Raw genomic sequence first — 14984 nt, 5'->3', positions numbered from 1 at the left:
ACAGGACTGCACCCCACTTTTAGTATCCTTTCCTCCCTTAGAGGGACATAGTAGGGACAGAGGTAGGACCAGGAGGAATGCTATAAAAAGACAAGTCACAGACCTTGACAACAGTCCTTCAGGATGATTGTGCCAGTTTTTATGTCACTCTAAACTAATCACCCCTGGGTGCAGCCCACGTTCCTCCTCGGCACCCTCACCCTCAGGCCTGGCCTGTCCCACTTTGCCTCTAGTCTCTCTCTGCCTTTCTCTTCCTCCAGGTTCCTGGCAATCAGCCCTCACATTGTCTCTCTGGATGCAAGGGCCATGGGGGCTTCCCCTGGCATGGGGAGAAGTAGGTTTGAGTCTTCATGAGGCTCACTCTCAGCATCCATGGAGAAAGCCCTGGCTGGTGGGTACAGGATCTGGTCTTGGTTGGCAGGTTCAGCTCATGTCCTGCCCCCACCCCAGCTGGCTAATAAGCCAGACTCCGGCCTGTAAACATTGAGTATGAGGGCACTTAGCATTAGCATGAGACCCTGTTGCTTGTCACGCTCACAGAACATTTTGATGGCTCTGGGTGGACAGTGCTATAAATGCAAGACAGCCTCAGTTATACCTTGTTTGGTCCATCAGCTGATAAGAGGTGAGCTACTGTCCTGTTCTGATGAGTCACTTGTGATTTGGTCAGATGATTTGTGAAAATCAGAGCAGAAGTGCTGTCTTCTCCCTTCCTTTCTTTGTTGGGCAGACAGAAGAGGTGACAGTGAGAAGTACAGCTGCCCTCATCCTTGGTCTAATACAGTAAAATAAAATATTTCCTTTTTATGGACAGTAGCTTGTGACTAATTAGGTATAAGTGCTTTCTGGCTAATCAGCTCCAGTCCACAGGTTTGCAGGTGTGTTTCCTAATAGAGCAACTAGAGAGAAGGCAGATGTTTGGCACAGGAAAACGAGCATCCTCAGCTAGGATGCTTGACCAAGTCTGTGGTAGCATTGCTCCTTCATCTGCATGGGTCTGCCTGAGTCATATTCCTCCTGGTTAATGCATCATTTTTTAAGTCTTTATTAAATCTGTTACAATATTGCTTCTGTTTCATGCTTTGGTTTTTTGGCCACAAGGCCTCTGGGATCTTACCTCCCTGACCAGAGATCAAACCTGCACCCCTGTATTGGAAGGCAAAGTTTAACCACTGGACCACCAGGGAAGTCCCTAAGTTATCTTTTGTGAGTTCACCCCAAAGTCACTCCTTTCTAAAGGCCTTCCTCCACTCCCTAGATTTTGTCTAGTCAGGCACCGAGCTAGATCTCCTGGTGATGTCTCATAGTCTTGTGTGCCCTATATGTATAGCTCTAATCAGAGTATTATCTCAAATTTGTTTCAGCCCATTCCTCCCACTAGACTTGGTACTCCATGATGGCAGGACTGGGTCTGGTTCCCACAGCTGCTCCAGTCACAGAGGCAGCTGCTTAGTGGATGCTCAATGAAACTGTGTGAAGGAATCATAGACTCTTAGCACTGTCAGGGACACTGAAACCCTCAGAGGTGACATATTGTGCCCAAAGACACAGTGTCCCTTATGGCAATCATATTTTTCTGATTTCTAGTTCTACATTCCTTTCTACATTCACTCATGAACTCCCTCCCTTCAGAATGAAATTTCTAGAGCTGTCCGGGTCCTTGGCCGCAGGTTCAGTTTCCAGGATGATCATCAGCAGACACAGGGTGGCTGGAGGAACAGGCCACCCAGCGTGGGTCCTGTCACATTTAGCCTCCTCTACCTGCTTCCTTTGAGGCACTGGGATACTGTATTGAGCTGAAGATCTAAGACTTTAACCCAGAAAACTGCTGATCTCTGCTAGGAGAACATTTGAGGCCCGAGGCGGCTCAACAGGCAGAAAAGTAGGTCAAGTTAAATTCTGTTCACAGGGAGATCTGTGGCTAAACGGTGGAAGGCTGTTATGATCCCACTGGGAGGGTCTTGGGGAAAGAAAGATTCCCCAACCCCCAGTCACCAACCTGGAGGTGGAAACAATGAAAGGATATTACTCAGTAGAAACATCTTTTCTGTTCAGGGAAGAAAAATAGCTGTTAAGAGTGTTCAAGAAATAATTTCAATCAAGAGCAAGGCCATAAACAGAATCACATGAATGGTATAGAAGGATGTAAAGAGCCAGGTGCATCAGGAAACACATGTCTGGAAGTTAAATGGCTGGATTCTCGCTTATGGTCACTAGAAAATTATAGAGGGGAGCTGTTAGCTTGGCATTTCCTTTTTCAATAGTAAATCAATGGATCCTTCATTTTCACTAAATTGTTTTCCTGCCCTCCAGGGAAAATATGACACAAGCATAATGCAGATGTGGAGAGAAAGCCTGGGCTGGGATGAAACATTTAATTAAATCTCCTTTTATAAAACAACCTTCCTTCAGCTTGACAAATGGATGAAGCAAAATGTGCTTATACAAGCAAAATAATTAACCAGGTTCATAACAGTTTAGGACTTGCATGGATCAATCGCAGGTGGTCATTCATCCCATCACTTGTCAGGTGTGTGCTGGGGAGGGGCTGGGGGCGGGAGACCAGTCTCCACAGAAAAGTGGCTTCAGTGTAACAACACTGCACTGCCTTCCTGGAGCAGAGGTCGATGTGGGATTGGCAGTGCGCAAGGCTCTGTGTTTCAGGAGCAGGGCAGAGATGGGTTCTACCTGGCATCCCCCTGGTGTGTGTTTGTGTGTGTGTGCATATGTATGCGTGTGCATGCACATGTGAGGTAGGGGCTGGGGAGGAGTATGGTTGTTACTGTTCTTGGTCACTCAGTCGTATCCAACTCTTTGTGACCCCATGCACTGTAGCCTGCCAGGCTCCCTTGGGATTTTCCAGGCAAGAATACTGGAGAGAGTTGCCATTTCCTTCTCCAGGGGACCTTCCCGACACAGGAATTGAAACTGGGTCTCCTGCATTGCAGGCAGATTATTGGCCATCTGAGCCACCAGGGAAGCCTGGGGAGGAGTATGGTGTTATAGTACACTCCAGGGTATGACCTGCAGCCATCTCTGCCTTCTGGCCTGAGAAGTCCTCTAGTCTAGCTGTTTAGAAACCTGTGTCTGAGATTTGCAAACACCTGGGGAGTTTTTTTAAGATTCTAATCCTCAGCCTCACCCCAGACAGTGGAACTGGTCTCCCAGGAAACTGTAAGAACTCTAGTGTATAAGTCCTTAGCCAAGAATGACCCGCAGGGTTTGGGACCCTTTGGTCTGTCCAGTGTCTGTCTTTGGCAGTTGAGGAAACCAAGGCGGGGATTGTTGGAGTCACATGGATCTTGAACCCTTGAGTGGGGAGTGGATCCCAGTCTTCAGAGCCACACCCCATCATTTGTTTCCAGGAGTGCCACTGCTGGAGGACACAGGGGCTCATTTGACTGAGCAAGGTCAAGCCATATTAGCTAACCTTGTTATAGGCCTCCCCGGTTTTGGGCCCAGGGTTATTGCTGCAATAAGATGCTGCTCCATCTGTCCTTACTGGGTCCTTTCACTTGTTGGTCAGTCCTTTATGCAGCTGTTCAATTTGTATGGCATAAACTTCTATGGTTGTCCACTCTGTGCTACCCATAGCTGCAAGGAGGTGGGGATATAAAGATAAATGTGCAGTACCTATACCCCGGGGAGTCATACAGCCTAACAGGAGTGACAGCAGTAATCATATACAACAATTACAGGAACTTATCACATGCCAGACACCATTCAGAGTCTCTTCTGTTAATTTTGTTAATTTTTCACAACAACTCTGCACGGTAGGTGCTATTGTTCCCATTTTTGCAGTTGACAAAACAGAGACACAGAAAGGCTTGCTTTAAGTCACACAGCTAAAGAGACCTAGGGTTTAGCATCTTGGTTATTGGCATCCTGTCCTCCTAGCTACAGCCTTGCACTGCCTCTGGCTGTTTGCTGTACCCTCAGAGTCCAGAGGAGATATGGTGAGTGGGAGGTCAATTCTCCATGGGACCAGGGAAGGTTTGTGGATGAGCAGTCACCACAATCAGCATCAGGTGGAAGGTGGAATAGGAAGAAAGTGAAAGTGTTAGTCTCTCAGTCATGTCTGACTCTGCAACTCCAGCCTGCCAGGCTCCCCTGTCCATGAAAGAATACTGGAGTGGGTTGCCATGCCCTTCTCCAGGGGATCTTTCTGACCCATGGATCTAACCTGTGTCTTTTACATCTCCTGCATTGGCAGCTGGGTTCTTTACCACTACTGCCACCTGGGAAGGCTGGGGTAGGAAGAAGAATTAGGGCACAAAAGGAGGCCTGAACTCTAGGGGTTTCTAGAGCAAAGGCTGGAGGAGGGACCTTGCAGTGGACATGACTTAGCAACTGAACAACAACCACCACCCTAGTTTGTGAAGTCATGTGGCTTTCATGTGTAAACTGTACCTCTAGTTAGGGGCCAACTTTTGGGACCATGCCTTACCTCTCTGCCCTCCACCCAGAGCACCCGAAGTACCAGGTAATGAAAAGAGAGGGTGGGCAGAGAACACAGGGTCCTGGCTCTGAGGTGAAGAGAAGTTTGGGGCAGGTGTGGCCATGAGGACAAAGCAGAAGCAGTCATGTTAGGGGCAGAGGTGGTTCTTCTAAAGCTCTGACACCCGTGTCTAGGTTTTAAAGGTAAGCCCACAATGGCTTTATGGGGTCAGAATTTCAAAGGCTACACTGGTGCCAAATTCAGTTTGCCCCTGACTTTGTGGGCTTCCCTGGGCAGCAGGATTAGCCAGTGCAAGTTGTTTTGTCTTCATGCTCACTTAAGCCACCTTCAAACTGTGTTTTACAGCAGGAGAGGGACAGTTACGATGGAGTGAATGGTGCAGGAAACAAAGGGAACACAGGCTGATGCTGGTGGAGAGTGTGTTTGACCCTGGTTTGCCACTTTTCTCTGCAAGCGAGACCCACCTAAGGATTTTATGAGCTCTGAAAACACAGTGACTTCATAACATTTCCTGTAGGAAATCCAAAAGTCTTTTAAGGCATTCTAATGATTTGTTTAATCGCCACTATGCTAATGTGGTTTGAATTCTGGGAGATGGCCCTATTGTTTATTGTTGGCCTAGCGGTGGCACACCCCTTTGGGTACATGCAGTTCTTCATGAAATAAGCCATAGGAACCTGGAGGGACTCGCCAAGGGCCTCAGCAAGCCTTTGCTTCCCAAGGCAGGGTCTTTACTGAGCACTGAGATGCTCTTTCTCTCTTTGATATGGAATTCCAGAATGATTTCAGAGGACTTTGTGGTAGAAAACCATTTGAACAGTACATCCTCCAGAGGAGCCTTGCTGGCAAAGTTGAAACTATTTAAATATGTTCATATAGAAGAGGCTTTAAAATAAGCCTGGCATAACTTCTGTGGGTTGTTATTCTACAGAGCTCAGCCCAGAACTATAGATTTATAGATCCTGTTCTTGGGAACTCTGTTTACTGAATTGAGCACGCTGAGGAGTTTGGCCTTGCTGGAGCGAGGGGGGTGGGAGGGTGGAGGGGAGCTAGGTTGTAGAGGCAGACACTGGCGCGCAAGGCAGATGCTGCCGTTTAAGCACCATGTGAACCAAAATGGACAAATGGGATCATTGACACAAACAAGCTGAACAGCCTACAGAGGGGGTTCTGAAAGGACTCAGTGTGCTGTTGGAGAACAGCATCTTGACGCCCCTGGATCAACATAATGGAGGGGATCTACTCTCAGCTTCCTTGTTCAGAATGCTCACCGACCTCTCACTCACTTAACAACCAGTCACAGAGTGATCAGCTTTTGTAAGCAGCTTGCTACCCATGCAAATTCTAACTTTTAAAAGCCACATCTTTCAAGTACACTTTGTTAAGAGGGGAAAGAGAAACAGGATTGGTGAGGCCAGTTATTAATCCTAGGCTAGATTGGGTGTGTGACAGGCTGAGAGAGCCCACGAGGCTGCGTAAGGAAACTGGGGGTGGGGGGGTGGTTTGTGGGGCCTGGTAGGGCAGGAGCTGGCAATGAACGACAAGGTTTTTTCCTACTTCAGTTGGTAGAATGTTCTCTGAGGTTATGATCCTTTGATTGTTTCCAGTACTTAAGCATCATCAACTGCCATTTAAGCTGTGTAAAGTATGACTAAGGACTCCAGTTACAGCCTCTGGGAAAGAAAGGGGTTTTTGAATTCTCTGTAACTCTTTCTGGCTGAACAGACATGTGAAGCCCAGTGTGCAGCAGACGACCCTACAGGTGAACAGAGTAGGGCAGAGGTGGGGAGGGTTGGAAAATTACATTTTGAGGTAAAATTTGGAGTAATTTTATCATCATGTGCTTCCCATGTATGATTTCTCGAAGCCACTTTAGGGCTCCAGAACTGCTTGCCTGGGTGCCTACTATATTGATGAGGTGAATACTGCTTTCAGGTTTTAAGCATAATAGAGTTTTATGATGTAACCTCTTTTGCTGCTCTCTCAATTGCTGCTTTGTAATGTTTTACCTTTTCTAATTACTGTTTTAATATGTGCTTGTAGCCCCATGTGCTTCTGTGAAGGATGGCATTTTAGGAAATGAAGAACTAGATAAACAAATAAATGCACATAAGGCTAAGACTACGTTAGTCAAACCTGTGTCTAAGTGGGCATTTTTAATTTGTCCAATGCTGAGTGTTAATGAGAAACAGTCTCTCTCTCAAGTGTAAGGACTGAGGTGTTATATGCAAGGTCAGACATGGAGCACAAGCAGAACTGGGGGTGGAAGGCTATATTCCCAGGGCTGTCTTAGTTTCCCATAAGGAGAATCCATGCTATCATGTTTAAGTTTGATCTTATGTTCTCAACAAGTCTTTAAAAGTAACAATAGTTCTAGTGAAGGCAAAAGTATTTATTTTCCACTTAACTCTAGCAGCAATTGAATTGGAGTTCTCTCAGCCAGGAAACAAATTCCATAGACCCAGTTCTTAACCTGAATCATGTTACCCTTGGTCACACACTCAATTGCATTCCTTGGCTTAGTAAAGTAGGAAATGGATGGTCAGTTTGGAGTTTCCTGACTTAAAGTAAGTGCTGTAATGATATAATGTCCCTCCCCTCCCCCACAGCCACACCAGGCTTTTTATTTCTGTATTTAAGCCCAGGCAAGGTCAAAACAATAGATGAAATTGCATAAAACAGTGGTAGTTATGCCTAAATGTTTTTACTGACTTCCTAAAAACACATTGAAATCAGCTCCCAACTGCATTTATAAATGAAAAAAGGAAGTGAAGATCAACACCCTCACTGCAAAATTCTTTGGTCCTGAATTGGCCAGATGCCTAGATTTCCTTTACGTAAACAGGGTCAAATATAAGGGCAGCCAATTGTAAACTAAGGTTCTGGCCTCCTGGAGCCTCACAATCAAAGATGTCTGTGAAGTCGCCACAAAGTCATGATGCAACTTCTTAGTACAGAGAAAACCCAGACAGATGGAAGCAACCAGTCAGGGGCCAAGAGCCCTCGCAGTGAATGTGGCTTATGGAACAAGAAAGAAAACACCTCCATCAGGTCTCCCTCCCTTCCACCCAACACACACATGTACACGTGTTCATGTGCATGCGTACACACATACACACACACACACACACACACACACACTATGCATATGCACACCTCTGCTTCAACCCTTCCCTCTGTGGAACTGGTTCTATAACTTTTTATTACTCCCAGATAGCTTAAAAATAGTCCTTTGATCTAGATGACAATGAGTAACCATTTTGACCTCACTCTGGTCAAAATGGCCATCAATAAAAAGTCTATAAATAACAAATGCTGGAGAGGGTGTAGGGAAATGGAACCCTTCTACACTGACGGTGAGAATGTAAATTGGTGCAGCCACTATGGAAAACAGTATGAAGTGCCTCAAACACTAAAAGTGGAGTTGCCATATGATCTAGCAATCTCACCCCTGGGCATATATCCTATCAAAACTGTAATTCAAAAACATACATGCATGTTTGTGTTCATAGCAGCACTACTGACAATAGCCAAGACATGTAATCAACCTAAATGTCCATTGACAGATGAATGGATAAAGAGGAGGTGGTACATATACAGAATGGAATATTACTCAGCCATGAAAATAATGAAAAGAGCCATTAACAGCAAAATGAATGGACCTAGAGATGATTATACTAAGTGAAATCAGAAAGAAAAAGATACATATCATATATATCACTAATATGCAGAATCTAAAATATGACACAAATGAACTTATCTATGAAACAGACTCACAGACATAGAGAACAGATTTGTGGTTGCCAAGTGGGGAGGGTGGGTGCATGATGAATTAGGAGTTTGGGATTAGCAGATGCAAACTATTATATATAGACTGAATAAACAACAAGGTGCTACTGTTAATGCACAGGGAACTATATTCAATATCCTGTGATAAACCATAATGGAAAAGAATATGAAAAATATATGAATCACTTTGCTGTACATGAGAAATTAACACATTGTAAATCAACTCTACAAGAATAAAATACGTGTGCGCAGTATGCTATAATACAGTGGAGCAGACTCAGCTCATTATTTACCCTTTTGTACCTTTCAAATTTTGTATCTTATATATACATTTCCTATTTAAAATAAGATAATTTAAAAAAGAGTCCTTTGGTCACCTGTAACTATGTTCAGTTGCATGTCATAATACCAGAATCTGAATTTCCTTCCAAGTGAGTTCCCTTCACCAGCTCGGTTTGCTGCAAGTGTCCATCTTTCTTTTGATCCCCCTGCTGCTTCCTAATCTACTCCCTTGCTATCCTAGCTTCTCCAACATTAGGGGACAGGAGAAGGAGAAGTAACCAGGCAAGAAAGGTTTCATTTGCTGGCACAACTAAAGCACCACTTCCCTTTGGCTGTGATGGATGTTGGAAGCTGAACTTTGTGGGCATTTGTGAGGGCTCTCTAGGAAACCCAGAAAGCTCTCTGCTTTCTGCGGTTTCCTGCATGAATTGTGCATTCTATTCACCTCTCCCCCAGCCCCTGAACATCCAACTATATAGCCCTGACTAATAGTCTATATAGCGGACTATTCTTCTGCTGTAATCTCTGGTCTCTCCAGTTGACATTCTAGGGCCAAGTCAGTGACAACTCCATGCAGTGGAATGGAGTCTATTCCACCACACAATCAACCAATAGGAAATACACTGCTTAGATGTATTCTTGGTGGAAATGTATCAACTTCCCAGACCGTGGATCTCACTCTGTTGCAGGCTGCTTCAGCCAACTCTTGGCCCTTCAGATTTCTCAGATGAACCAGGCTGCAGGTTTGACACTGGAACTCTCAGTTGTCTGGGGACATTTATTAAGCTTGTTGATGGTCTTCCTGAAGCTTCTCTCAGGGGCTTAAGGTGAGGGGCAAGCCTCATCTGTGTTATTCCTTTCCTGTAGTCAATGAGACTTGCAGATTTACCTTGCCCAATGGAATGTGAGTAGACATGATACACACCATGTCCAAGTAGAAGCTTTTAGAGATTTTCTCTTGTCATCTGCCATGAGAGAACAGCATGTTCCAGATAAAGCTGCTCCATCAGCTTGGGTCTAAGGATGAGAAAACAGATGGCAGAACTCCAGCCAACCTGTAGCCAAGAAGAGTTGAGCAGAGCTGAGCTGCAACTAAGTAGAACCCAGTAGTGTCAGGCAGACCTGTAGGTGACTCCTAGCTGTTGTGTAACTTGAACAAGAAGCATCTTTGTGGTTGCATTGATATATTTGGTCTGTTGTCCCTGCAGCAAAAACTGACTAGCTGAGTAGTGGTCCAGGAGGTATTAGGAAAAGCAGAAGGAGTGTGTCCTAGAATCCAAGTGAAGAAGGAGGTTTCAAGTAAGAAGGAGAATCAATCGAGTTAAATGTTGATGGTCCAATAAAGTGAAAAGTGAGGCTTGACCACTGGATTTAGCAATATGGAGGAGAGCATCAAAACTGTAAGAACAGGGAGTTCCCTGGTGGTCCAGTGGTTAGGACACCATGCTCCCACAAAAGGGGCTTGGGTTTGATCCCTGGCTGGGGAATTCCCACAGGCCCCCATGTGTGTGGCCAAAAAAAAAAAGACAGGTAAGAACAGTTTGATGGAATAATGGGGGCCACTGCAAATGCTGGGCTGGATGAAGCACAAGCTAGAATCAAGATTGCCGGGAGAAATAACAATAACCTCAGATATACAGATGACACCACCCTTATGGCAGAAAACAAAGAGGAACTAAAAAGCCTCTTGATGAAGGTAAAAGAGGAGAGTGAAAAAGTTGGCTTAAAACTCAACATTCAGAAAAAGAAGATCATGGCATCCTGTCCCATCACTTCATGACAAATAGATGGGGAAATAATGGAAACAGTGACAGACTTAATTTTGGGGGGCTCCAAAATCACTGAAAATGGTGACTGCAGCCATGAAATTAAAAGACACCTGCTCCTTGGAAGAAAAGCTATGACAAATCTACACAGTGTATTAAAATCTAGACAGTGTATTAAAAATCAGAGACATTACTTTGCAACAAAGATCCATCTAGTCAAAGCTATGATTTTTCCAGTAGTCATGTATGGATGTAAGAGTTGGACCATGAAGAAGGCTGAGTACTGAAGAATTGATGCTTTTGAAGTATAGTGGAGAAGCTGGAGAAGTATAGCTGGAGAAGACTCTTGAGAGTCCCTTGGACTGCAAGGAGATCAAGCCAGTCAATCCTAAAGGAAATCAATTCTGAATATTCATTGGAAGAACTGATGCTGAAGCTTCAATCCTTTGGCCACCTGATGTGAAGAGCTGACTAATTGGAAAAAAACCTTTTGCTGGGGAAGATTGAAGGCAGGAGGAGAAGGGGAAAACAGAAGAGGAGATGTTTGGATGCCATCACCGACTCAATGGACGTGAGTCTGAGCAAACTCTGGGAGATGGTGAAGGACAGGGAATCCTGTGGTGCTACAGTCTGTGGGGTCACAGAGAGTCAGACATGACATTTCAAGTGAATGGCAACAACAACATACTTAAAACTACTTCCATATTCCCTGCTAAGCCCCTCCACCCACCACCATTGCAAATACATTGGGCAGAACACAAAATTAAGATGTTGATATTTATTTTTATAGCATGTATTAGAAGTTATGGGACACACCAAACAATCCAACAAGAAGTTAATTAGAAGATATAAACACAGGCCAGATTTTCATTTCACCTTGGTGTCCTACTGAGTTACAAAGACAGGATTTGGCTCAGTGATGGAAAAAAAAATCACAGCCAAATGTTTCTGTTGAAGGATTGAAGGCAGAAATATTAAGTATCAAAACTATACTATTTATATTCATCATAGAAAATACATTTGCTCCTGTAGTTTTGTGTTTCTTTTGTTCTGTTGCTGTGCTAAGCTAAGATGCTTTAGTTGTGTCTGACTCTGTGTGACCCCATGGACTGTAGCCCACCAGCCTCCTCTGTTCATGGGATTCTCCAGGCAAGAATACTGGAATGGGTTGCCATTTCCTTCTCCAAGGGACCATCCTGACCCAGGGATTGAATTGGATTCTTAGGTCTCCTGCATTGGCAGGTGGGTTCTTTACCACTAGACAAACAAAATCTCCGAAAACGACTGCCTCAAAATTTACCTTTATAAAAGGAAACAGCACAACTGGAAGAATGTAAATGCCTTGTGTGACTGTTTAAAATGATTTCAGGTTAGCAGTACCTACTGTATCCCTCCTAACTTCCTACTTAAATGCTTTTGAAGATCCAGAGGAGGAGACAACTCCAATACCATTGAAAACCTCAAATAATGGACATGTTAGCATTAGAATCTCCCATGAGCTTTCAATAATTATAAGCTATTTTATGAAGAGCAACCAGTGGCGTATCCCCAACCATATTCCAGTTCATGGAATACAGCATCCTGGCCTGTGTGCAAGACAGCTGAAACACACTTTGTCCTCAGCCCCACTACCTGCACCAATTTAGAGATCTGTATCAACCAGAAAATCTAGAGCAAAAGGTCACAGGGTGGGTGGAAGGTGGGAGTTAGGGGTACTGTGTCAGCTATACAAAGGCAGGGACTTTCGTCTCTTCTGTGCTTTATCTGGTGGCTGGCACAGAGTAGAAGCTCAATAAATATTTGCTGAATGAATGTGAATGAATGAATGAAAGGATGAGGAACAGAGGTCAGCATTTGCAATGGCACATTTCATTTTGGGAGTACAAATGTCCCATATGTAAAGTGGTAGCCAAGGATGGAGGTGGGGAGATGCTAGGAGTAGAGTGTGCAGCATTGGTTCAGAGGGCCTGAAGACGGAGCAGTGAGGATGCCAGAAAATTCTACACACACAGGGCATAACTTCAAGATGAGTATTTGGTTGATCCTAGAGTTTTGGTTAAATTTGTTACAGATTGACTTGCTTGCTCTGACTCCTAGAAAGTAAAGCGACAAACAGCCAGATGGGTATTGAGGGGAGCCAGGGCAACCCACACACCTGTCTGTTGGGAAATACCAAGTCTGTTTGGAAAGCTTTCTCCATATTAAAAAACTAGCAGAGACAAGAAAAATCTCACAGAGCTTATCAAGATGTTCTACAGAGTGAAGAAAAAGGAACATCTTTTTGAAGACCTAGAAGAAATAAACTTTTGAAATCAGAATGAAATTTTAGAAAATGAATAGGCATCCTCAAAACATGCAATAATCCTGGACAAAAAGAAATAGGTTGGAAAGTCACCAGTGAAAGAATAGATTACATTGCTGTTGTTTAAATTAATCTGACGTTACTAGAAAGCAATTTGGCAAAATATATTTTGAGTTCTAGAAAATATTCCACCATTTACTCCTCAATTTCATTTTTATTCCAAAAAAAATCAGAGATATAAAAAGTTTTATGTGTGTATGTATGTATGAAATAATCACAGCATCATTTATAATTGTTTAAAATAATTCTAGGTTCATATGTTCTAATACCAATGGAAATAAATAATTTTGGTATATTCATCTAATTTGGTTATTCAGTCCTTGAAAACATAATTTCAAAGGATAGCTAATAAAACTGGAAAGCTATCATGCTATATTTTTGAGTAAAAAAATAACAGATCTGAGTTTTGTAAAAAAAAATTTTGATTACCAAAAAACCTATAGATCTATAAATCTATCCATCTATAAATTAATAGAGAAATGTACTATTGTTAGTAATTATCTTGTCATAAAAGGACTTCAGGTGAATTTTATTTTTTAAAATAATTGTTTAGTTTTTAAAATTTTATATAATAAGCATGTATTAGTTTATACTCATAAAAACTAAACACCTGCTTAAATGTCTGGTAATGGTTCATGAAAAATAGAATTAAGATTACTGTTTCAAACATTTATGTTTTTTTCCTTTCCTTGATGATCACTTTGACATGATAAGAGTGCTGTATAATAATGAGCAGATCCATGGTGACAATAAAATAATAAAAAGAAAAGAGTGGGATTATTTTGCTGGCTAGACTAGAATAAACCACAACCCACATGGACAAAGGCTGCAGGCAGGCAGCTGCACTCCCTGGCAGAGCCCCACGAGGGCCAGCAGAGGGGCAGGTGAGGAAATCCAGGTTGTGGTGGCCCCAGAACTGAACGAGCATTTTAGCTGGAACTTTCCAAACGAAGATGATCGTTTACTTGGTGGGGACTCATATGTGGGTGCTGTACCCAAGGAGAATGAGAGACAAAGAGGCTCAAGGAGACATATGGTGACCTTTGATGTCCACATTGAATCCTGCAGAAAATAAGAAATAAGCAGCCAATACCCCCAAGAAGTCAATTGCTACATTCTTTCAACCCTCATCTCCAAACAAGAGGACTGCTTCATTACTGGTCAGTTATATTCTGCACTGCAAATCTAGCACTGGGATGCGGGGAACACGCCTTCCATTAAAAGAAAAGAAGTGCTAGTACTCTTCCAAACATTCCATGTACTGAGTACAATGAACTCTGCATTAAAGCATATTTTGCCTCTAATGGGCAATTCACTGTCTTAAGCAATTTCTTCGAAGTGGTTCTGTGTGATAGAACTCAGCACTTATTTCTAAAAACTCCAGTTAAAATCCCATATTTGGGCTCTGCAATTGATCTTTAGGGTAGATGCAAATTGGGAGTTCTATTGCAACTCTTTGGATTTTATGCAGTAATTTTTCTTAAACCATTTCATTAAGGTTTAAAATGCATACTAGCAGGTAAAAGATGATAATAGATTAAAAAATTAGACTTTATTTTCTGAAGAGAAGCTAAGGACTTCAGGGAATGAAATGATGTTGATCAAAACACTGAAATCTACTAGCTCACTGCTTGTTTACAACCAAAATGAAATGGAGAAAGGAAGGAGTTCCCACTGTCTAGTACTAATGAAAATGAGTTTTCTGTGTTGCTTTCACTCTTTATTTTAGGATGTCACATAACTAGAGAACAGAAGAGGAGAATGAACATATAAGAAGGATATGACCAATTTAAGCTTCATTTCTGGGATAAGAAAGACATATCAGACAATTTTAAGAGTCCCTATCATAAAGTGGTATACTACACACAACACATAAGAAATACTGATTTATGAAAGACTATATAAATTAGAATGTAAGACCTTGATTACAAAAAATTCTAGTGGGTAATTTAATGTATCTCTTTCAGAATCCTATATCTAGTGAAAATATAGATAAGGATGTAGGGAATTTGAGTAACATAATCAAGAAATTCAATACGTATGTACAAAACTTTTCCCCTAAAAACATATGTACAAAACTTTTTCCCTAAAAATAGCAAAAATACTTTTTTTGGTGTGTGTCCATGGAATATACACCCAAATCAGTCACATACTTGATTATAAAAATCTTATATTTTAAAAGTAGCATTGTTACTGGTAAAACATTCTCATAATTCAATGAATTAGAAATAAATATTATTAATAAAAAGGTAATCAAACTTGTGATCATTTGGTAAACTAAGAAACTCACAAAAAATTACCTAGCAAAGGAAATCAAAACAGTCAT

General features: G+C 42.5%; 1 protein-coding gene across 1 annotated transcript in view; it reads right to left on the bottom strand.

Annotated features, from left to right (window-relative positions):
* SLC9A9 (solute carrier family 9 member A9) overlaps positions 1-14984 on the bottom strand; it is a 639391-nt gene that overhangs the window by 190389 nt on the left and 434018 nt on the right. The gene's annotated exons all lie outside the window — the stretch shown is intronic.

The sequence above is a fragment of the Odocoileus virginianus genome, chromosome 4, assembly GCF_023699985.2.
Source record: "Odocoileus virginianus isolate 20LAN1187 ecotype Illinois chromosome 4, Ovbor_1.2, whole genome shotgun sequence".
NCBI classification, from domain to species: Eukaryota; Metazoa; Chordata; class Mammalia; order Artiodactyla; family Cervidae; genus Odocoileus; species Odocoileus virginianus.
The sequence above is the reverse complement of the archived record's forward strand: the minus strand, read 5'-3'. Positions and strand labels throughout refer to the sequence as shown.